General features: G+C 38.1%; 1 long non-coding RNA gene across 1 annotated transcript; it reads right to left on the bottom strand.

The window, feature by feature from the left end:
* Positions 1–265: 265 nt before the first annotated feature.
* Positions 266–22,200, bottom strand: LOC149802058 (uncharacterized). The gene is made up of 5 exons (XR_016420500.1): positions 21,796–22,200; positions 21,155–21,276; positions 10,311–10,425; positions 829–935; positions 266–376 (listed from the first exon to the last, which is right to left on the bottom strand). It is a non-coding gene; the product is annotated as an uncharacterized LOC149802058 (long non-coding RNA).
* Between the last annotated feature and the right edge of the window lie 1,540 nt (positions 22,201–23,740).

Below are 23,740 nucleotides of genomic sequence, written 5' to 3'. Positions count from 1 at the left end.
TGTATGAAATCCTCTTGTTGGGTAGTTTTACTAACAGGCTTTACAGCAGGGCCTTCCATTAGATTTAAATGTGGCAGGTAAGTTGACAAAGTAGGGTGGGGGGTTGGGGGGACCTACCCCAATGGGGATAATTCATTTTTTTTTTAAAGTAGCATGGTGTAAAGTAAAAGTAGATGGGCTGATAAGGAATCCACTGAATTTACAGACTAAAGGTTCAGACATTTGTTTTTAAGAGAAAAATGAAAGAAGGAAACAATACAACAGATATTTTAATATGACTTTAATGTTTATTTTCTAGATTTAATTAAGATTATGAATCAGAATCAGTCTCCAACTCCACTGTAAAGTTTATCTATTACTTCTTCTGCTCAGGCACCTGCAAATTAAAACAAAATTGTAATGCTTAAATAAAGTCATATCATCTCAGCACTAGTTACATATGCAGAAGTCATGTTAATCAGCATTATAAAAATGTATGAAATTTTCTTCACTGCACTTGTGCTTCCCTTACTATCGTTAAGCCATGATACAAGATAACTTTGCACTTACTTGTCATTTCTGGCAAGTGGATGGTGCAATCAATTTGCACAAAGATGAATTTATTTCATCCAAATATTTCATGTGAATAAAAATTCCAAATGGAGGCACTTGTCCGATCAGACAAGATATATGCATATTGTAGTTAGCTGGACTCTAGCTCTGATAGTCCTGGGCAATAGGATAAGCTGATTTTGTTATCAGTTTAGAAATGCATCCGCTTTGCAAATACTATGCTTTAAAAGACGAAACTGAATCCAATATTGATGAAATAAGAGTCATTTGGATTACCTTGTTTTTTATCATTCTGCGTTGGTTGGGTGCATATTTGAGGGTCTCTGATATGGTCTCTTCCATTCCATTTGCCTTTGCTTTGCCATTAGTTTTCAAGCAGGCTTCTGCATGAGTAATACAATGTTTTAAAATAAGTTTCACAACAAAGGATGCATTGCATTTTTCTAAATGCCAGCAATAATCAATGGAATATTTTTAAAACATGTACTTTGAAATGTGTCTCAAGTTACTTTATCAATTCATTTAAAAATCTCTGGCAAGTCACATGAAAAACACAATTTAAATCAAGCCATACTTACTTATCAAAGACTTTCTCATTCACATCCTTTACCTCACACAATAAATATCAGCAACACCAACATTAAATTCACACAATCAGTACAAAACCTATGTGTTACTCTGGACAGTACTCTCACATTGCACCAACATGTCATGAACATATGCAAGGCTGCGTATCTTGAGCTGAGACGCATCAGCTCCATTCTCAGATATCTTTCAGTTGATGCCACTAAAACACTTGTGTGTTCATTACTGCTTTCAAGACTGGACTATGGTAACTCAATTCTGTCTGGTTCATCTTAATATCTACTGCAGAGACTTCAAAAAGTTCAAAACATAGCTGCTTGGATCATACTTAGAGTACCACAATCAGAGCACACCTCCCCGCTGCTCTGTACCCAACACTGGCTATCCATTCGATCCAGAATCAAACACAACATTAGTTCTCTGTGCTACGTTTCACTGACAGACTCTAGTCCAACATACCTATCCGACCTCACCTATGTGTACACACAAGCAAGATACTTACACTCCTCTTCCGACAATCATATACTCATTATTCTCACTATGAAAACAAAGTCACATGGACAGCATTCTTTTGCATACCAGGGCCCAGCAACATGGAATGAATTGCCCACTGAACTTAGACACAAAGACGCAGTGATCCCATTCAAGAGTGCTCTCAAAACTACTTATTCTGACTACAAAAACAAACTTAATGACTTAATAATGTTAACTACCTTAAATATTCTCAGCATGTTTTTTATGTTTTCTAATTTCATGGTGTTTGTTTTTGTAATCATATCATTGTGTATGTTTTTATGTTGTCTAATGTTGCAAAGCGCTTAGAGCTTCTAAAGATTAGGCGCTATACAAAGTCCTCATTATTATTATTATTATATTTAGCTTGGATGAATATTTTTTAAATCAGTGGCCATAACTAAAAAATGGGATTTTGTTTTATGATCATAAAAGTATGTTGGACACCATCCATGATGTACAATGCTGTCTGACATTTCTATGCACCTAAGGTTTCCATCTCAAATATTAAAGCAAAATGCATACCGAATTTGACAGATTGATGAAAATAAAAAAAAGCAATGCTTACCATTTGAAAAGAGGCAATTGTCACTAGAATATTCTATTCAAAATGATATTAATTTTGGACACAGGGGATACCACCCCCATGTTTTCCTGACTCGTGATATGTCGGCCTATTCTGTGCACAGCTTTAAAAGATGTAATGTTTATCCATCGAGCTATAGAAATGAAATACATTTACTGTAGACTGTTTCTGTCAGCAGTTAAGTTGAGTAATTAGGTCAGGTTTATAGCTAGTTTACAAAATTCAATGTAGAATGCCAATAAATGACAAGATGTATTTTTGCAAACTAAAGTGATCTTGAAAAAAGATTAGTAAAGTTTAACATTTTATAAAAAATAAGCTATTATGTGGAAAAGAAACAACAATGAAACAGGATGCAATGTGTTTATGTCTAGTTTTGGAAGGTACCGTCTCTAAGGTACCGTCATAATTGTACCGTAGTTTAATGGGTGGAAAGGCCATTGAAAGGTAAGGGCAGTGCGGAGACCATCGAGTATGTTCCAGAATAGCTGAATCTTTGTAGATACATAGATCCATTCGTAACTTCAGTCCGCAAGCGAAACACTGTACTTCGTATCCCAATCCTGACTCGGGTCCGAAGTAGACAAATCCTGTTCTAGCTAAAACATACGAAGAAGGTAATCCTTCCCTATCCGTAGGCCATTTTTGAAACATGTCCAATCGACGGGCACAATCACAATAGTCAGGTAAGAAGACTGGAAAATGGTAGGGTTTGAACTTGGAGTTCTCACTGGATTTCTCACTCGATTCTTGCTGCGGCGAAGTCATCCTTCTGGTGGGTGGCTATCCTCTTACAACCAATGTTTTATACCGACATGTCCATACGGCAAAGTAAAGTGGGTGGGAAGCCGCACTCGCTTCTGCTACACGATTTGATAGACTTTTTCCAAGGGTCGACTGACGATGTGGTGTGTGGGTAAACGTACAATCTTGTTGGGTTGATAGGTGGTCACTATCTCTAGACTGCAAGGCTTCTTTCAATATGCCAAAGTTGACCACTCGACTGGTACGATAATTCAGAGTAAGTCCTTTCACTTTACACTTCGTGTGCACTTCTCCTTGTTTGGCCCAGTATTCGTAGCCGTAATTTTTGGGACCACCACTAACGAAACTTAGAATCTTGTCATCGGGGTGCTTGTCTGTCCAGGCTCCTAAACGGTCTCCTTCGATGTCAGGGTGCTGTTGACTCGGGTGATCGATATAAATGCAACTGTCCATGTCAAAGTACAAGACACGTTCCCCTAACAGTTCTAAAGCTTCGTACAATTTTAAGCGAGCATGAGCTGTCATGTAAGCTGCAATGATGACATTTCCAAAGGGGTCATCTTCTACAAAGTTCAGATCTTCTTCGTAATTCACCAAGATCAAATCCTCACGAACGACGTCCACGTGTTTCATGAATTTGGCTTTGTCGTGAATCATCTGAAAGTAGCGGGAAGGTTCGGTCAAATACTCCGTCTTGGGTAAACACGGTCATTGTGCCATTTTACCCCACAAGCAATTTAACATCACTTTGACAAACGATCGCCTGCCTTCATTTTTCTCAATGTGATCTGAAGTAATGCCTTCTTGTGCCCAGAATTTCTCTCTGAATGTCTTTTGGTCTTCGGGAGTGTGACACCAGGACAGATAGCCACTGGCTTCTTGCTCAGTTTCAAAAAGGCATCCACGTAGTCTGCGAAAATGCCTTTCTGCGTGGGGTCACCCTTGTGGAATTATTGTGTCTTGGGAAAGTGGCAAATTTCGTACACTTCTAACAGTTGGTATCCCATGTTCAGAGCTTTGAACAATTCTACGCTGACCCATGTCCCCGTCAAGGCCCGTTCTTCCTGGGTGTGATGACAAGGTTGATCTTGGTTGCACGTTTCAGCACAAGTACGGCACAAAGGAAACATAAGTTTGCCTTGGCAATGGCGAGGTAAGACGGGATGGTATAGGTTCGTGGGAGGCAAAACTTTGCACTTGATCAAGCCTTCGTATTGTCGAATGTTTTTTAGGTCGATGTGTTCGGTGAACAATTGTGGGTGCCCTGCAGGAAAGCAACAATATTTGCACACGTAGGGATACAGTGAACACACGTCCAAGTATATGATTTCTTCTCCTTTCTCTTCGTCAGCTTGGTACAGCAAACAGGTGGCATTGGTCCTTCCTCCGTACAAACTATTACTTGGGTTCAGGGGGTCCATGAACTGGTAACTTTCCATGAGGCGTTTAAACTCGGGATCGGTGTTCAAACGGTGATTGTATTTGTGTTCCCACATTTCCACCACTTGGTATCCTTCCTGTTCTAACTTTAGGCGTGGCTGACAAATGGCCTGGTACAAGTCTTCCATGGTTCGTTGTAAGAACTGATTTTTAGTGCCGCGGTCAGGGTAACAGACGGGACATCCGTGAAATAAGCAACCGTTAAACTCGTACATGATCTTGGGGTTTTCTAAGTCCCAGCCATTGACCGAATGCATTCCGATGATCTTTCGCCCTGTCCGTTGCGGGCATGCTGAATCCATTTTTCTTCCTTGTCGCACAAGTAATGCAACCAGCATGGGGCTTTGACCGAGTATTGACGTTTGACATAGTTGGTCGTTTGAGGACTGATGACAGCCACAGTGTTTTCAAGCATGAATCGTTGTCGGTAGACTAAGGAACACGCTTTGGCAATGGTGCAAGCCTCTTTTAAATGATCAACCCCTCCGTGTTCCATGAACAGTTCTCGAAATTTTCCACAGCATCGCCGTAAAATGTCCATGTCGGAACGACGATACTTTAGCATTTCTTCCTGAAAGTCGAAAGGGTCGGAGGCGTGAGCCTGGTACCAAGCGTAGAAAGTTTCTCATTCGGTACGCATGTTGTCAGGGTCGTAATAGTGAGCCTGAGGCAAATGGGGTAGAACGGCGTGTTGATTGGCTTCTGTATTGAAAAAGTGTGGAAAGTACCCTTTAGCCATTTCTGTCATTCCAAACATTTTAGGCATTCGACTCAAAGGCATGGCTAAGTAGCTCATCGAATCTTTAAACTGCACTTGTCCCACTTGCATGAAAATGATTTTGGCTCCGTTCAAAGTGATTTTAGGACGCTCGATGCCACGTTCCGTATAACATCTCAAAAGAAACTGTCCATCATATCCGGAGAAATTGTGAGCCATCACCGTGGCATGACAATGACAATCTCCATAATAATGTTCGATGTCCTCTTGGCTCCACGTCTTGTCGATGGGGTCTAAGACCCATTGTGTGAAATCGGCTAGTGTGTTCGGTCCTTGAAAGATTTTTTCACGCCCTCCAGGAATCTTACTGCAGTGAGGGCAATAACTCAAGATAGGTTCTTGAATCACTTCTCGCACGCTCGATGAGCCACGCAGAAATTAGGAATGTGAATACTGATCTCTTGCATGCATTCGAAATCGAAAAAGATGAAATTGCCTTTCTTCTTCTTGTGACCATCCTCTTTCTCTGGTTGGGATTGGTATTTTTGTATGTAGCATTGGTGTTCCAAGTCCACAATGCAGTGACAAATGTGACATTTTTTCTTTCCTGAACATACGTGTGCCTTGGTACTGTTGATACATAGACCTTGTCCACACATTGGGCACAATCTCAGGAGTTGACAAGCACATTTCTTCTGTGAACCTTGCATCTTCAGATGTTGTTGGTAACAGGCAGGGCTGACAAATGTGCGCAGACAAGCAGGACAATGCACTGGTTCTTGCCCTTCGCTCAGACAGGGTTGAGAGGCCAAACATCCTGAGCATTTCGATCCACAATGTTTGTGTTGCTCTCGATTATTATAACCATCATAAGTCACATTTCTCACAGTAATATTTGTATCCCAGGAATCCAGTGATAGTGGTAATGGTATCGAAATGGTCATCGTGATGATAGAGGTGAATGTATTTTCCATCCTTAAAGTCTTTCCCTCGAAACAACAGAGACCCGCGCACTTCTTGAGGGTGCACTTTCAAGGTGTATCGTGGAGCTAGGGCATCTTGCAATTTTTGCATCTCAGGAATGCCACAGGATGTGTCTTTGGACAGGCATGCTTGTTGTAACAGAAGTTCTGCTTCATTTCGTTGTTTGGCTCGGTTCGATTTTCGAATGTTCTCCCAGGCTCTTTTCCATTCTACCGTGTCAATCTTGTCGGCATAGGTTCATCCCACCACGATGGCTCGGGCTAAACACATGTGGTCTTGAAAATTGTTAATTTGGACAAGACTTGTTTTGGTAATGCGAAGGTTGTTGACCAATAAGGTCTTTCTGCATTGTCCGGTCCCTTGAGGAGGAGAGACGTGGGTCATGTCCAGTGTGGCTTTTCCATCGGTGATGTCAAACTGGTCATTAGATTGTTGCACGTGTTGAATCTTGTCCATGACTTTGGAAGTGGTCAATTCTGCAGGGCTGCTAAACTCGATCCAAACAGGGGATTTCAAGCCGTCATGTTGTATGGAAAGTCTCAAGCGATCATCTTCTTTGGGTTGACATTGTCGCTTGAGTGTGGTGAGCAAAGAATCCCACATGTCGGTGATGAACCCTTTTGCTTTCTCTAACAGTACTTCAGACTTGAAATCTTTAAACTTCACTGTGTATTTGTAAGCCGTAGTTCTAAATTTTCTAGAGGGACGCTTTTCCGTCTCTCGAATGTCATAGTACTTTTCAGGGTTGACTAAGGGTGGTAAACTTTGTTTAGAGGGTTTGGATTCTGGTTCACTCATGTCCTCTTCAAAATCACTGGCATGAATTTGTGCCAAGACTTCAGCCCTAGTACGAGGCGATAGATCACATTTCTGCCTCTTACTTTCTTCTTCTTTCTTCTCAAATGAATTGGATCATTTCATCTCGATAGCAAAAAGTCAAATGACTAAAGTTTAAACACCATGGATTAATTTATAGTCATAGCAGACCAGCGTATATAAAGGGTATGTGTCTTGTCCTTTCACTATTCATTTCACTCTCAAACTGAGCACAACAATGGAAGAGACTACCAAGATTGAACGTTTCATCAGAGCTTTGCGAGGGGTCATTAGAAAATTCTCTTCAGAGCAGCCGAGGGACTACTCTCCTTCCTTTCAAGATAAAAGTCAAGATACTTGCTATATCTGTCAGAAGAAAGGGCATTGGTCTTCAGAGTGTCCAGACCGTCTAAAAAGAAAAAAAAGGGGTTAGAAGAGACAAAAGTCAAGATACCTGTTATTATTGTCAAGAAAAAGGACATTGGTCACCAGACTGCCCAAAAAAGAAACAAGAGGAGTCAGAAGAAGAGAGGGATTCTTCAGAGGAAGAGGAAGAAGAAGAGGAAGAAAACAGACAGGTGAAGAAAAAGAAACAGGAGAAGAAAAGAAGGGAAGAAAGTGAGGAGGAAGAGGAGGAAAAGACTATGACGGTGAAGAAATTAAAAAAACAGAGAGTGAACAATGAGACAGAATAAGTCTATGAACTTTTTAAAGTGCTCTGTTGTGAATTGTGAATTGTAAATATTTATAAAAGAATAAATTAATTATAAAAGGTAAGTGTCTTTGGGTTTTGATTTTAAAATAAGAACCTACACTCACGCACACTCATACACAGACAGGTACTATTGGGTAAAATGTTTTTTTTTAGTTATTGGCAATTGAAAGCCTATCTCTTTTCGAGAGACATGGATGGCCCTGAAAAGGGCCTTTTTTGGTGTAAGGGGTGAGTTTAAACAATCAACTTTAACTGTCTTAAGCCTTTGCCATGGCCAAGGCCTACTTCTGGACTGCGTACTGTTGATGATGATTTCGTTGAAATCACTAAGGATGGTGCAGTAGGCGTAGTCACAGGGTTGGAGTGTTTAGCTTGGGAAGGTCGTATTCTCTTCGGCCGTAATAAAGAAGTCTGATACATCTGTTTCAGACTTCTTAACTAAAATGTCTAACAGTACCGTGACCGTTTGATTTTGACACCCTTGTTTCTTTGCTGCTGCGTCTTCTTCTTCTTGTTTTTTTCTTACCTCTTCTTCTTGCTGCTGTTGCTGTAGGAGAAAAGCTTGTTCCGCTTCCTTTTGCTGTTGTATAAATTTCTCCAATTCTTCTTTCTGTCTCTGTCTAAAATTTTCCATGTGCGGTAATGAAGGAGAAGGTGACGAAGGTTCAGGAACAAATTCTTGGAAGGTAAAAAAATCCACAAAATCCCAATTCACCTCTTCTGAAAGTAAGTCTGGGTTCCCTTGGGTAGTCTCCACCATCAGTGCACCCAAACTGATCGTTTTCTGAGTTTCCGTCATGTTGAAAAACTGTCGCTTAGATTGACTACGCACAGGCGCTAGCGAATCTATATAGACTATGTGACGTCACAGACTGCTCTCTTCGGATTGGACGTGGGCTGACTGAATTTTGTAACGCGTGTTTGGATTGGTCAACAAACTCAATCCGTTTCAATCCTTCCTCCCCCTATAAATAAGTACAGTTCACTGCATTCCTTCACCTGTTACTCAGCACCCCAACATGTGGACCGATGTACAATCTTCAACGCTTGTGTCTTCGATGATGTTCCGGACGGACATATCAATGTATGTCCGATCCAACTGGACAGTTATCCACAGGACAGACACCAGCCTGTGGATGCGAAGAATCGTATGTGGAGCATCAAGGATGCCTCAAAAGAGTCTTAATCTATGGTCCTGCAGTCAGGCACAGCCTAAGGTCAAGAAGAAGATGTCACAGATGCCCTTTATGTTAAGGGTATATTAACATAAAACCAAAGGCCCTTTTCAGGGCCATTCCTATCTCTCGAAAAGATCTTGACTTTCAATTGCCTACCCCTTTTTTTATTTTTTTGTTTAAAAAAATAATAAAAAAATAGAGACCCCTCCCTGTTTCAATTTTCGCCTGTTCCATTTTCATAGACCCATCAGGTCGGGACCTTATTAAAATAGGGTCCCGACCCTGTTCCATTTCCCCTAGTCCCAAGACAGTCCCACGATTTATTCCCCATGTTCAATTTCCCTTGTCCCTAGAGTGAATAGTTTTTTTTCTTTCTCCCATGTTAAATTCCCCTTGTCCCTAGAATGGATATTTTTTTTTTTCTCCCATGTTAAATTACATAGTCCCCAGAGTGGATATACCCTTTTTAACATGGAAGTTCCCTAGTCCCTAGACCGTCCCTATTCACTACTACCATTGTCATTACCAGCCTGAAACCAAATTTAATGCCATTTGTATAAATTCATTTCAAATAAATATTATGATATAGTTGAAGTGTAAAGTCAAGCAAGTATTCTGTTTGCAGATTTTACATTTTAGATATTATAGTAAAGTCATATTTTCTCTTGTTTAGTAAACTTTATTGCAACTGGTTCCAAAATAGTAAATCTTATTTAATGTTCATTCACCAGAATAGGTATTAATACAATCCCGAATTAACTGTATGGTACTAAAATATACCCTGATCTTGTGTGAGATTGTAATATACAGAACTATACCTCAAGACAACAATAATATATTGAATTTATATTGTATCAAGACTGTCATGGTTATGAACTCCAACTTTATTCAGGTTTTTTCATAATAAATGATCATCTTGTGCTATGGTTGAAAAGAAATCAAAGTTCAGTTTAACTCCATTCTCTCCACATTTGTAAGTTGTTAAGAGGCATACTCATCCTCAGTGTTATAGTAAAATGTAATCTTATTTGGATCAATCTTGGTGGTGTAATATATGAATGGAGAAAGAATATTATCATCCAGATTAAAATATGTTTTATCCAGACTCTACTAAAATTTTTAGTTGGATATGGGTTACGGAGCCTGATGTGTACGAACAAAGCAATGTGTACCATGACCTTTTTAATTTAACATTTTAAACTCCTGCAGAAGAAAGAGATTTTTTAGATCCATTAATCTGTATTAACAAAAACATTTCTTCAGTATGATTTTCAATTACTTAGTATTGACAAAACTCATATTTTAAAGTTGTTGTTTTTTTGTGTTTGGTTTGGCCTTTTATGGTAAACCAACACAAGTAAGTTATTTAGTGCCAAGGCACTTTAAGTATAGTGCCTTGCCCAAGGACACACCATGGTAGCTAACCCAGGTTGGTCTGATGGTAGAATTTGAACCTACCTTAGTTCACAGGTCCAGAAAGCTAACCACTGAGCCACTACAGCTCCCCATCTTATAGTGGAATGCTGGTATACTTTATGATCAAGAAGGATGGGTTGGGGTATGCATGTTGCATCTGAAAAAAGTGATGGAATTTTTGTTTACATAATATTTTAGTCATACAATATGAATCATTTTCTATAGATTTAAGATGTATCAGATCAAGTTAAGAAAAATCATATATTCTGTTTCCTGGGAATGTACTAAAATTCACTGTTATTGTTTGATTTTTTGGTAGTAAGCTTACTTGGTATTTTTTTCTTTTTAACTTGAATACCTAATTTGTTAACATCCTATTCTAAATCTTCAGAGTTCTGTCTATTAAGTGACAACTGTTGATACATGTAGGGAAGTTTTTGTTTATATCTTTTGATTTTTGTGATTCTGGAAGTTGCAGTATTTGTTGTTGTATTATAACCATTTCAGTAATTTAATGAATGCAGAGTATACTGCTCTATAAATGAAATTTAAGTGAAAATAATGTAAAAGTATGTTTCACTGCAAATATAAATTGTTTAAAATAATATATCATTTATCATATGACTATTCAATTGTGGTAACTAGTATTCCATCCAATATCTATATATTAAAATATGTCTTTTCATACAGCTGGTGATCATTTAGATACAAGTCCAATTGAACATAATCAAATTATCAATGCAGGTGTTTTTATTAGTAGTAGTATTGCAAGTATAAGTGTTAGTATTAAGATTTCATATACAGGTATGATAAGTGTATCATAATGTTTAAATGATGCTCCTTGTTACAACATAAAATATGTTCATTGAAACAAATGGTTCACTGGTAAATTGGCAGCAAAGGTCTTCACTGAATTATGTTGCATAAACTATTTTACAATAAAACATATATGATGCATCTCAATTATGATGAATGTGAGGAGGAGGATTAATAATAATGCAATTTAAGTTATCTTCATAACATAAGTTCTAGCAGATGTGTAATTTTTATGTGGTTCATCATCAGTTTGAAACTGGTCTGTGATTTCTGGATCTGGACATACCTGGTCCCCTGCTGTTGTGCTGCTATGGTCTTTACAGTTCATTAGGATATCAGTTACACTTGGTTTACATTTAGAACCCCATGGGATGGAATGCCCAGTTTGAAACTGAGAGAATGGTTAATTATCCATAATATAACTCCTGCAGTTATTATTAGGTTTGATATCAAGGTCTTTCTTTAAAAGCTTTTCAACTCAGGTTCTGTTCTACCATACAGATAAATAAAGTCAAATTCAAGGCTTTCAGATTTGTCCAGTTTGTTTCATGTGTTGCGGCAGACAGACTGTATATTGCCACTGTACCATATAAATATCAGTGCTTAGTCTGCTCTCAGTTGCTGTGGTTTGATTAGTTACAAGTGTCATCACATGTGACTAATTATTGACCAATGTAATGAAACTTGTATAATTAGAAGGCTGTATTTAAAAACTCTAAAGATCTTAAAAAGAAAATTGGATCGGGGTAAGTAAAACCTTTTACTTTGACCATTTGGCTAGAAAATAATTTTCAATAAGTTTAAATTGGATAATAGTAATATAATAATTAATTACACAAATCAGAATAAAAGCTATTTGCATATCCCCTTACAGCTGTTGCTTTTTCATAGTACTAAGTAGAATAAAGTATAGTTAAGACAGATAGCTTTAAGCTAGAATTAAACTCAAATAAATTGCAAGAAATCAAAACAAACCCAGGATTAAAACTAAAGAAATATCCCGTCATATATACCTTACATCAAATAAAGAAACTCAAGATGGATAACAACAAAATTAATGTCACATCATCAAATAGTTATCTCAGCTGCCTGGTCAACCTAAAGGCAGATAAACTAAGGCAAACTTACTCCGAAGCAGTCTCATCCCCCCTAAGAGAAAAACGACAGATACAGTTCTTAACGCCAATTTTCAACTCGACCCCAACTGACTCGATGAGTAGACTCTACCTGTCACCAAGCGTAAACGAGAATGTGGACAATCTACCGAGTAACCGCAAAACTACATCCGACACGAGTACCCAAACTGAGGAACAATACTCAACAAGCACAAAAACAACCCAGACCACGCTGGTTAAAAACACTAGCAGCCAGGGGACTCAAACTGAGAACCTACTAGATGAAACAGAACGCCCTCACCCTACCACAAATAAAGCAGTCACACACGACTCAACAAAAGGTAAGAATAATAGGAAAACCAAATCCCAAATACCAGTTAGAAAGAATAAGGAACACACTAACTGTCAGAATACAAGACCCAGCAAGCCGGTTATGGACAACGAAACAAAGTCAGCTAAAGAGACAAACACCAGGGGAAAAAAGACCAGTCTGCAAAATATCCAAAACAAGAAACACCCCGCTGAACTGACTCTCTTCGTCAAGGGAGTAAATTCCAAAATAACGAAGTTAGCCTTTAAAACCATAGCATGGCAATTGAACAAACATCACCAAGGAGAATTCACGCTTAAAAGCACTAGAGACGACTTGCTGATAATCAAATGCACCACTGAACAACAGATTGCCAAATATATGGAAATTGAAAGAATAGACCAAATAAATGTTCAGGTCACTAGACACAACAGAACAAAACAACACATAGACCCAAACCCCCCAAAAACACACAACAAAGGAGTCATATACGTATCAACTCAAAATAAAACCAATGAAATAGTAGACTACATAAGGAGTAAAGGACAGGAAGTAGAGAAAGCAATCCGCCTAAAAACAAGAAGGGGAAAGGATAGCACTGCAGTGGTACTCTTTTTTAAGGGCGCCACCCCAGAAACTATCAAAATAGCCGAAAAACTCGAGGCTAAAAAAATTTTTGCTTTCAAAAACAAACCACGGTTCTGTGGCAACTGCAAAAATTGGGGGCATTACTCTAAGAGTTGCGGAAACCTATTCCGGTGCAATCAATGTGGTCTTCACCACCCAGACCGGAAAACATGTAGCGCCACCAATCAGCACTGCGCTAACTGTAGTGGTAACCACAAACCAAACCACGCAGAATGCCCCAGGGCTCTTAGAGAAGCCCTAATAGTCGAATATATGATCTCCCATGGGGTAAACTATAAGCAGGCCAAAAGAAAAATCAGGATACCAAAAACAAAATAAATAGGTAGCACCCTCACTGGTAGGAAACACGCATAAAACGAAAACAACAGTAAATTAAACAAACTATTAAGACTTTTTGCACTAGAGATGGATTCCAGAGCAGAAATCAAAATATGGCAATGGAATGCACGCGGCCTTAGGGCCCACGCTGACCAACTAAATAACAAAATACTTGAACAGGAAAGAAAACCAGATGTTATATGCATACAGGAAACCCACCTAAATGATACCTCACGTATCCCAAACATCATAGGCTACAACACCAAATACCTAAAGCATCGATCCCCCACAGCAAGAGGAGGGGGGTTAGCAACCTTTGTTAGAGATGGAATTACATCAGAAATGCATAAATTAACAGATAGTAGACCGCCCAATGACTTCGAAATACAGATAGTCAAAATAACCGCTCAAACTAAGCAGGTACTAATCGTTAACCTCTATGAAACAAATGAGCAGCGCAATTTAAGTGCAGACGAAACAATCAAAATGATTAAAGACTGTGGAGAATGGGTGGTAATATGCGGGGACTTCAATGCGCACAATGAACTATGGGGGAGTCAAAAGACGGACATTAAAGGAAAAATTGTAGAAAAATGGGCACAAAAATGCAACTTAGTTTTTCTAAACAACGGAATGCACACCCGGATAGATGACAGAACAGGCCACACATCAGCAATAGACCTATCTCTATGCACACCAAGATTAACAGGCATTTCTGATTGGCAAGTTGATGAAAGTGACCCTATGGGAAGTGACCATTACCTTATAAATATAGAAATACAAATTAGAATACCTCAAAATAAAGCGTCCTTCACACCAAGATGGAAATACGAACAGGCCAACTGGATTAGGTTCAAACAGATAGGTGACTCAATCGACCCAGAAACCATATATCACCGGGACATTGACACCTTTAATGACAAATTAATAGAAACCATTAACACAATGGCCCAAGAAACAATTCCTAAAACTAAAGGAGTAGCACCCAAACCCACGGTGCCCTGGTGGAATAATGAATGTAAAATAGCAATTAAAGAGAAAAAAAGAGCTCTAAACAAATTCAAAAGAACTAAAAATAATAGGGACTTTAACTACTACAAGGAAAAGGAAAAAACTGCCAAACAAACTATTATGATAGCTAAACAAAACTCATGGAGAGAATTCTGCTCAAAACTAGATATTAACACAAAATCGAAGGAGGTGTGGCAAAGAATTAAAAAAATGAGAGGCAAAACTAAATCAATAACCCCCAACATACCTGGACAAAACAACAAACATAAGGCAGAATTATTCGCAAACTATTTCGCCAACATGTGTAGCAATACCAACTTAGAGGATAAGTTTAAAAATCATAAAAGGCAATTTGAGGAAAGCAACTCTGACAACATAAAGGAAGCAGGAAATAATGACGGCCCACTAAACCTTCCGTTTACAGAAGCCGAATGGAGAAAGGCCCTCGCCAGCAAAAAGACCACATCCCCCGGGGAGGATACTTTGGGGTATGAAATGTACAAGAACCTACCCAAAAAACTTGTCACAATTGCACTTAACCTCATTAATAAAATATGGGAAACCGGTACCATACCTATAAGATGGAAAAAGGCAGTAGTGGTCCCGATTCTTAAGCCTGGAAAACCCTCAAGCGATATAAAATCATACAGGCCCATATCACTAACAGACAATATATGTAAAATAATGGAAACTATGGTAAACAACAGGCTGAAATACCATTTAGAAAGCAAAGGACTACTAGCTAATACACAGAGCGGGTTTCGCAACTACCGAAGCACAATAGACCAACTCATGAGACTAGAAACCGCTGTCAAATTAGCATCTAGAGAAAAATTTTAAAAATCCAGATATGTTACAGCCATCTTCTTAGACATGGAAAAAGCATATGATCTAATGTGGACTAAGGGACTGATAAGTAAACTTAAACCATACGGAATAACTGGCAATATATACAAATTTATTGCTAACTTCCTAACCGATAGAAAGATACAAGTCAGACTAGGACAAGACTACTCCGAACGATACAAACTGGAAAATGGCACGCCACAATGAAGCGTAATCAGCCCAACTTTATTTAATATAATGATAAACGACCTGGAAACAGCGGTAAAACCCAACCACCTTGACTTATCCCAATTCGCCGATGACAGCGCCGTATGGAAAACTGGCAACCCAGCCAGCAGAGAAACGACCAAGCACTTACAAAAAGGACTAAACGATATAGGAAATTGGACAGATAAATGGGGATTTAAATTGTCACCTCTAAAAACAGTAGGCATAGTTTTCAATCCGGGAGGTGGCCACCCCCCACCCACTCCAAACTTAACCCTAAAGGGGGTACCCATCAAATTCGAAAAACAAGCGACACTCCTAGGTATGGTATTCGACCACGAACTCACGTGGGCAGCTCATATCCAAGAACTCGTAACGAAGTGCAAACGAGACATCAACCTCCACAGAAACCTCAGAGGGGTGAATTGGGGGGTTGATCAAAAAACACTCGTTACCCTATATAGAGCACTTATAAGAGCAAAATTGGACTACGGTTGCCAGGTATATGGAGCGGCGAACGCCACGTTACTAAAGAAACTAGACACAGTCCAATCAAAAGCGCTAAGGGTATGCACCGGCGTCCTAAATGGTACCCCCACACAAGATATCTTAATAATAGTAGGAGAACCCCCGCTAGACCTAAGGCGGAAGGAATTGATGCTGCGATACTCGACTCGAATATCAATACACCAACCCAACCACCTCACGCTACAAGCCCTCTTAGCATGCGACAAACCATTCGATACAAAAGGAAAAAATAAAAAAATACCTAGTGGGAAAATAATTATAGAATTAAAAACGAAATTTCAAATCGCAAATATCAACCCAGAAAAAATAAGGTACTACCCAGACCCCCCGTGGACCTGTCCCACACCACAAATAGATCTTAGCTTACGTAAACTAGGACAAAAACAAAATGACCCGATAGGACTAAGAGCATCAATACTAACGTACATTGACAACAAATACGAGACATACACGCAAATCTTCGCAGAGGGATCAAAAACCAAAAATCCAAATAAAACTGCAGCAGGGATAGTGATCCCAAAATTAGATGTCGCCGTTGGAAAAAGACTCCCAGACCAATGCGCTATATACACGGTAGAATTCATGGCAATACTAATGGCATTAACATACGTCAAAACATACCCCACAACTAAGGCAGTCATTCTAAGCGACTCTTACAGTGTACTACAATCGTTAGCAACAGACCAATCCAAGAGCAGACCTAATATGATTAATCATGCAAGATCGCTACTTAAAGAGATTGAAAAAAACAACAAACACATTGAATTCGTATGGATACCCTCTCACATCCATAATCCCAGGCAATGACAAAGCAGATGCAGAAGCAAAAAACGCCACAAACGAACCAAAAGCCCAAAATATAGCATACAGCGTCACTGAAATCAATAACATGGGACAAGATCAATGACATGTGGCAAGAGCTATGGGAAAAATCGGATGCAAACAGTCTAATACACACGATGATGAAAAAAGTAAGTAGAAAAGTCGAAAGTCCGACCTTCAAAAATCCATACGATATAACAATAATAAATAGAATAAGAACAGGTAAAACACTATTGGCAGGATGCGCAGGGAAACACATAAAAAGGGGACCAACCGAAAACTGCCCCTACTGCCCAACTCCAGAAACAATCGCACACTTAATAAATATATGCCCCAAATACAACCAGGAAAGGGCCGAACTAAAATCTCAACAGGAACAAATAGGAGAACGGTGGACATACCCAGAGTTACTTGTGGCAAAAAACAATAACATAGGAATGACCTATAATAACATCATGACATTCATTAACAAAATAGGCAAAAGGGGACAAATCTAAACCGAATGAAGGGTTGGGTATAAAGAGAGACCATGTAAAGAAATTAAAACCAATAAACCTAAAAGATCGAACCAAAAAAGAAAAAAACCAATCAAAATATTACAAATCACTGTTTGGGAATTGTGACGGCCGGCTCGGGCTAGTGGGTTCACAGACTGACACCGCCGCTCATAACCCGAACAATAAAAACCAGATAAGGACGAATATTACAAAATCACTGTTTTGGAATTATAATGGCATGCTAGGCCCCGTAGGTTCAAAAAAAAAAAAAAAAAAAAAGAAAAAAAGGAAAAAAAAAAACAAAAAAAAAAAAAAAAAAAAAAAAATATTAAAAAGTAAATCAAAGACCAGTCAAAATATTACAAATCACTGTTTGGGAATTGTGACGGCTGGCTCGGTATCGTGGGTTCACAGACTGGCACAGCCGATCATAACCCGAACAATAAAAACCAGATAAGGACAAAATATTACAAAATCACTGTTTCGGAATTATAACGGCATGCTAGGTCCCGTAGGATCAAAAAAAAATAAAAAAAATATAAAAAAATAAAAATAAAAAAAATATACATTAAAATAAATCACAAATAGCTAAGCTAAACAAAAATAACAGGTAAATAGCCAAGTGGTCAAAGCGAAGGGAAACAAAGGCAATCAAACCACCTCCCTCGAAGAAAACATCTCACGGCGAACATGGCAGTATCAAAAGGACGAGAAGACCAAAATAGAAACGGACACGGGATAAGGCAGAAAGAGCTGAAATAAAGAAGAGCAGGAAAAGGCACAGGATGAAGTTAAACGTCCTAAGGCAGTAAAAGAAGAAAGAACAGGACACTTGCAGACCTTGGGGAATGAAGGCAGAAACAATGAAAAGAGTATGCCTCAAATAATCAAACCACCCCCACCCCCCAGTATGAAAAGAATTGCCTTCCCGAAATCAAACAAAAGAAATAAGGCCACCCCCCCCCCCCACATCTACTTATAAGTGTGAATGAGAAAGTGAGCGTGAATGTGTGTTGTCGGGATATGTGGGAAAAGCAGAAAAACGAACAAAAATGTCTATAGCCATCACACAAATATAGCATACACACTCCCTACCCACCTTTTTTTTCTTTTCTTTTCTTTTTTTTTTTCTTTTTTACAAACAAATTTTACCACATAGGGCTTTCATTCTGACCCACGAAAGCCCTCTTTTGACCAACAACTTACTGGCCCTGAAACACACTGATTGGTTTAAAGCCACACGTACGAAATACTTAACCAAATTGAGATCTCCAAAACAAAATAAAGGGCTACTAAAAGCCTACTAGATGTGAAAAAATTTTCGGAAAATTCAAGTACGCAAAGTACACAAAATTTAATAGACCTTACAAAAGATAGGAAAATTCACAACTCAGGAATATCTGAAGCGTATGTGACAATCACATGTTTGGCAAGACAGTACAGGAATAGCCCAATAAATATAGGGAACTGGGCATTGATTGCAACGAAAATTTCATAATACTGCTGCTGGTGTGCTTCGGTTACTGCCTGAAATGAGAGAGGAAGGAGATGCAGGATGCAGAAACAGACCACCAACGGAGTACAACGATGGAGAAGGTTGCAGCGATGAGAGCCTGGGCGGGACCTTTTGGGGCACCTGGGCTTCGGCTTGCTTGCTTGGGGGCATTGTATAAGTTAATCGCTAAATTCAAAAAGTACACAAACGTGTACAAACTAAACAGTCGCACATACCGAAAGGTGCACGTGACTTTAATCCAATGAATGAATGAAATGTGTGCTAGAGGGTAGGGTTAGCAGTTATACTCCCAATTATGTTTGTGATGAGCAAAAGCAGCTGCACAAATTTGAGCTTTTAGTTTGGTTCTGGTAGGGTCAAAGGATGCAGGTACATTTTACATTCATTTTTTACTAGAAATAGCTATTTTCAATATTTTTCTGTGACAAGGCAACTAAAAGAATCAGTATGTGCCTTATGCATGAATAAAGTTCACTAGTACTATAACAAATTAGCATACTTTTCGTCACCCCTCTACCATCAAGATTTTTTTATATTTACCTCTGTAGCAGACACAAATAAAAGTCGGCAGCTCATTTGCAGACTAAGTTACGCATATGATCTCCAATGCTCATCTAACTGTGACAGGCAGTCACCAACAAGCCAACCTATTTCCATGCCTAACTCAAAGTAAATCTGAACCACATTATAGATTTAGCTTATGTGTAAATTTATAAATGCTAGGCTTGTGATAATTAGGTTCATGCCTTCTACCTTAAAAATTAGAGGGATGTCAAAATACGAAACTATCCAGTGAGACCTATGATGTTAATTTTAATCCCTATGGGATTTGTGACATAAAAAACCCAAACGCTTTATGTATTAAAAGGTAACTAATGGGGGCAGGATCTGCAGTGAATCAATGGTTAGTATGCTAGACTCCTGATAAAAATGTTTGTGTTAAAATCCTGTTATCAAGTCAACCAGGTTACCTACTGCAATGTACCCTTGCCTTACTCCAATTCCCTCAGTACTCAGTAAACAACTAGTGTTGCTGTACATAACAAAACCAGTCCATATTGATTTTACATATTTTACTAAATCCTGACAAAAATAATTCTCTAAATAAAGAATGATTAATATGTGATGGTCTCACATGTAATCAAACTCTTCCAAGCTTTTAATGATATGAACCGATTTATCAATGTTTATCAAATTTGCATGAAAAACTATTTCTTATTTGTCATCAAATATGTTCAATGTTTTGATCATATAAGCATTTCTGCTACATTAGATCAAAATAATCTTTTTGTCAGAAATAGAGCCCTTATAGTATTTGCAAGGTCAACCAATCAGATGCAGAATTTGAGTTTAATATGAATGAATATTTTTTTTACAAAATTGCTCTTTTGCTATATCTTGATGAGATAAATCTATTCACCAAGTCTGATGAAATTAATGAGAAATAGTTTTAAGAGCAGTAGCAAGAATGGCTAGTGAGATGTAGAACCACCACATTATATGCATAGATTTTGCTTATAGCCTCAGACATACAAGCAAATAATTAAACAAGTCAGATCTAAATTGGATCATAAACACTGTTGTGCAAATCATAAGAAACTCTGCCAATCAGATGCAAGGTCACTTCACTACCATACCTTTATCACACATAATAAGCATCATTGTGAAACTTGACTCTATAAGCCCAATGGCCAAGCATGATCAAACTTGAATCAGCAGTAGTGGTTATAACCTCATGTATTTGTATGCATCTTCACTTCTTCAATCTAGATCTCATTTATATAAGCATGTATTCTACGTTTAGTAAAAACTGCACTACATGTATAAATATTGCATGCGGTGGTAACATACTCAGATGAAAGATCACCTTATTATTATTAATGGTTAACACTCATCAAACTTCAAGGACAACTTAATGATTTTAGCCTATATTGTGGAAGTATGGCTTTTAGGCTGGTTAAAAAACTCAACTAATCTTATACATGATCACATGTATATACTTGGATTTTGCTCATTATTAGATTTATCCAAGATGTTGATTTAAGCCCAAAACCAAGTTTTATATAAACAAATTGATCAGAACTATGGACTCCAAAGTAGCTAATTTCTTACTGTTGAAAGACAGAGGGGGATGTGAAATAAATAACACACTCTGGACCATTACATAAACCCACTTAGCCTTTTGACCAGTTGAGATAAAATATCAACAATAATGTTAAATAAGATTGATAAATTATGTTTTCTCACATTACCTCTAGCCCTTTTCAACATGGATGGTATTTTTCTTCCACATATGTCAGCTCTTAATTAGTGGCCCTTTCCCATCATGAATGTTGTAGGTGAAACTCTCAGAATTAGGCTTTTTAATTTATATCTGTAGAAGAAAAAAACTATTGGTCTGCATATATCAATGTCACCATTTCTGTATTAGATTAAAATACCATATGTGTGTGTGTGTGTGTGTGTGTGTGTGTGTGTGTGTGTTAATTTTAGAATTTAAGCAAACTTGTCTCCATGTGTTTATTTTAAAACTGATGATGATAACACATAACAGGTTCAATGGATAAAATGTTATTTCTTACCTCTTACAACTGCTCATTATATCTGAATTTACATTCAATGTTTGTTTTAATTAACATATTTGGGATATTGGGCAAATTATTTATTTTGTAGTTTATCATTATATCATTTACCAGTCTTTTATCATTCAAATATGTAATATAGTACCATTATACTGACTTCATATTCTATATGATATCCCAGCAATACATATTAAGCAGATAAGTGCAAATAAAAATGTTCAGAATGTAAAATTTACTCCAAGCTCAAAGAAGATCAGCAAAAGATAATATCCAACAAATTACCAAACAAAAAGCGAAGTTAACGCAGTTACCTTTATTATGACGTCTCCAACACCAACGGTACTGTACAGCTACGTCTTCTGAGTTTTACCGTCATCTTGTCTTTCAAACCAGAATTAATTTCTTGAGCTCTTACAAAATGAAGAAACTTTTAAATACTATAATTTAAGCAGCTTCTTTACATGCCATCAGATAAATTATGGCACAGTGTTATGTCTGTCAGCAAAACGCAACTTCACATTTGGACGGCGCGCTGTGTGGGCATCGCCGACACAGTAACTGACATGAATTCTCTATTAGCAGACAATGATTCGGAATAAATCCTTCGCAAATCTAACATTCTCGATTTTTCATAGTTCCACTTTTCATTGTTGCATCTGTTTGATTGTACAATTGCTAATGATGTTCAATGAATCAACTTCAATTCATCTGCTGTCTGAAATCCCGGTTCAGTTGGTATTTTCTTCCGCGCATGATGCCGTGTAAATAAAAGATACGGTCGACATTCAAAGTGGTTTAGGTTAATTTATTATTTTTCTTTATTAAGGTCATTTGCAGAAAGTGTTTCGCTAGGGTGAGAAAAAAAAATATAACAAAAAGAAAACTTTCTTTTCCAACGCTAATACTGTATATATTTCAATTTGTGATTGATGCTATAAATAAAAAAAAATGATAATAAAGCATTTTAGCCCGTGGCTTCGGCACGGCACTCGTTTTTGTGGGTTTTTTAAAATGTTGTTAGTGTTGTTTTGGGGTTGTTTTTTGTGTGTGTACCACACTAAAAAACATACCAGGTATTAGGCCTAACGTAGGAAAAGAAATTATCCTCTATTTATTACTATTCTTACTGTCAAATGACGCAAAAGTGATCAAATTGCTATTAAGATTTTGTTTTGTATAACACTTACCGCTCGTTTTCCTCGAGATAAAGCAGCCACTTCAAAATGATTATAAAATCTGTGACAGATGAAAAACGTGGTTTAAATAATTCGTAATCGCCTGCCTTAAAATACTGTAGGAATTTGCTAATGTATTTCATGGCCCTCGTTTGAGTAGATACCAACGATCATGTATATCGACCAAATTTTGTATATTCCTGCCCACAATCATGTATTTTGTATTAAACCGTATATTACACGAGCGCTCTGTGGCAAACTCGGGGGGGGGGGGGGGGGTCTCTATTATACCCAGAGGCGTAGCTATGATATTTTGCGCCCGGGGACGAACTATAAAATTGGCGCCCCAGCCCCCTCCCCGTTTAATCACATTTTTGAATATTACCCTTGTTTACTTATTATAATGTAACGTTGTAAGCCTCATTTTGGCGCCCCTGTACCTTGGCGCCCGGGGACATATGTACTCCCCTTCCCCCCCCCCCCCCCCCCCGCTACGCCTCTGATTATACCTGCTGTATCAGTTGAGAAATATATTGAACAGATCAGGCCCCAATACTCTCGCTCTGAAAAACATTAAAATAATTATATGCAGAATATCGGTAGGTCTCCCTCTTGCCGAAAATGTCAGCACCATATATATTTTGCAAGTAATGTAATGGGTATAATAACACACACACACACACACACACTTTTTTGGGAGTGGGGGGGGGGGGCAACGGACAGATGCCCCCATTTCCCAAAAAAAATAAAAAGTATTTTATATTTGTGTATTTCCCCCTCAGATGTGTTCTACGTTTTATTAAAACAAAATTTTATATAAAAAATTTAGTTTTTAGAATTTTTGATGGGGTATTTATGTTTCCATAGTGTTATCTAAAGGGTTGTTCGTCCGAGTCTGGTTTCCCTCACCTTGCTCGAAGTTCATTCCCTTGAAATGTTTTGTAACCTTTGCTATATGTCGCCTAGGTCTCAGTGTTTGCTATATGTAATGGTGTTATATTGTGTGTATGCTATATTTTCTTTATGTTTGAGACAGCAAGTATAGATCAAATATCTTTCCCAGTTGTATTTCTTCCTTTAT

This window comes from Sinohyriopsis cumingii, chromosome 4, assembly GCF_028554795.1.
Source record: "Sinohyriopsis cumingii isolate HCF-2022 chromosome 4, ASM2855479v2, whole genome shotgun sequence".
In the NCBI taxonomy this organism is placed as follows: Eukaryota; Metazoa; Mollusca; class Bivalvia; order Unionida; family Unionidae; genus Sinohyriopsis; species Sinohyriopsis cumingii.
Note: the sequence above shows the minus strand (reverse complement) of the source record. Positions and strands in the feature narration are given on the sequence as shown.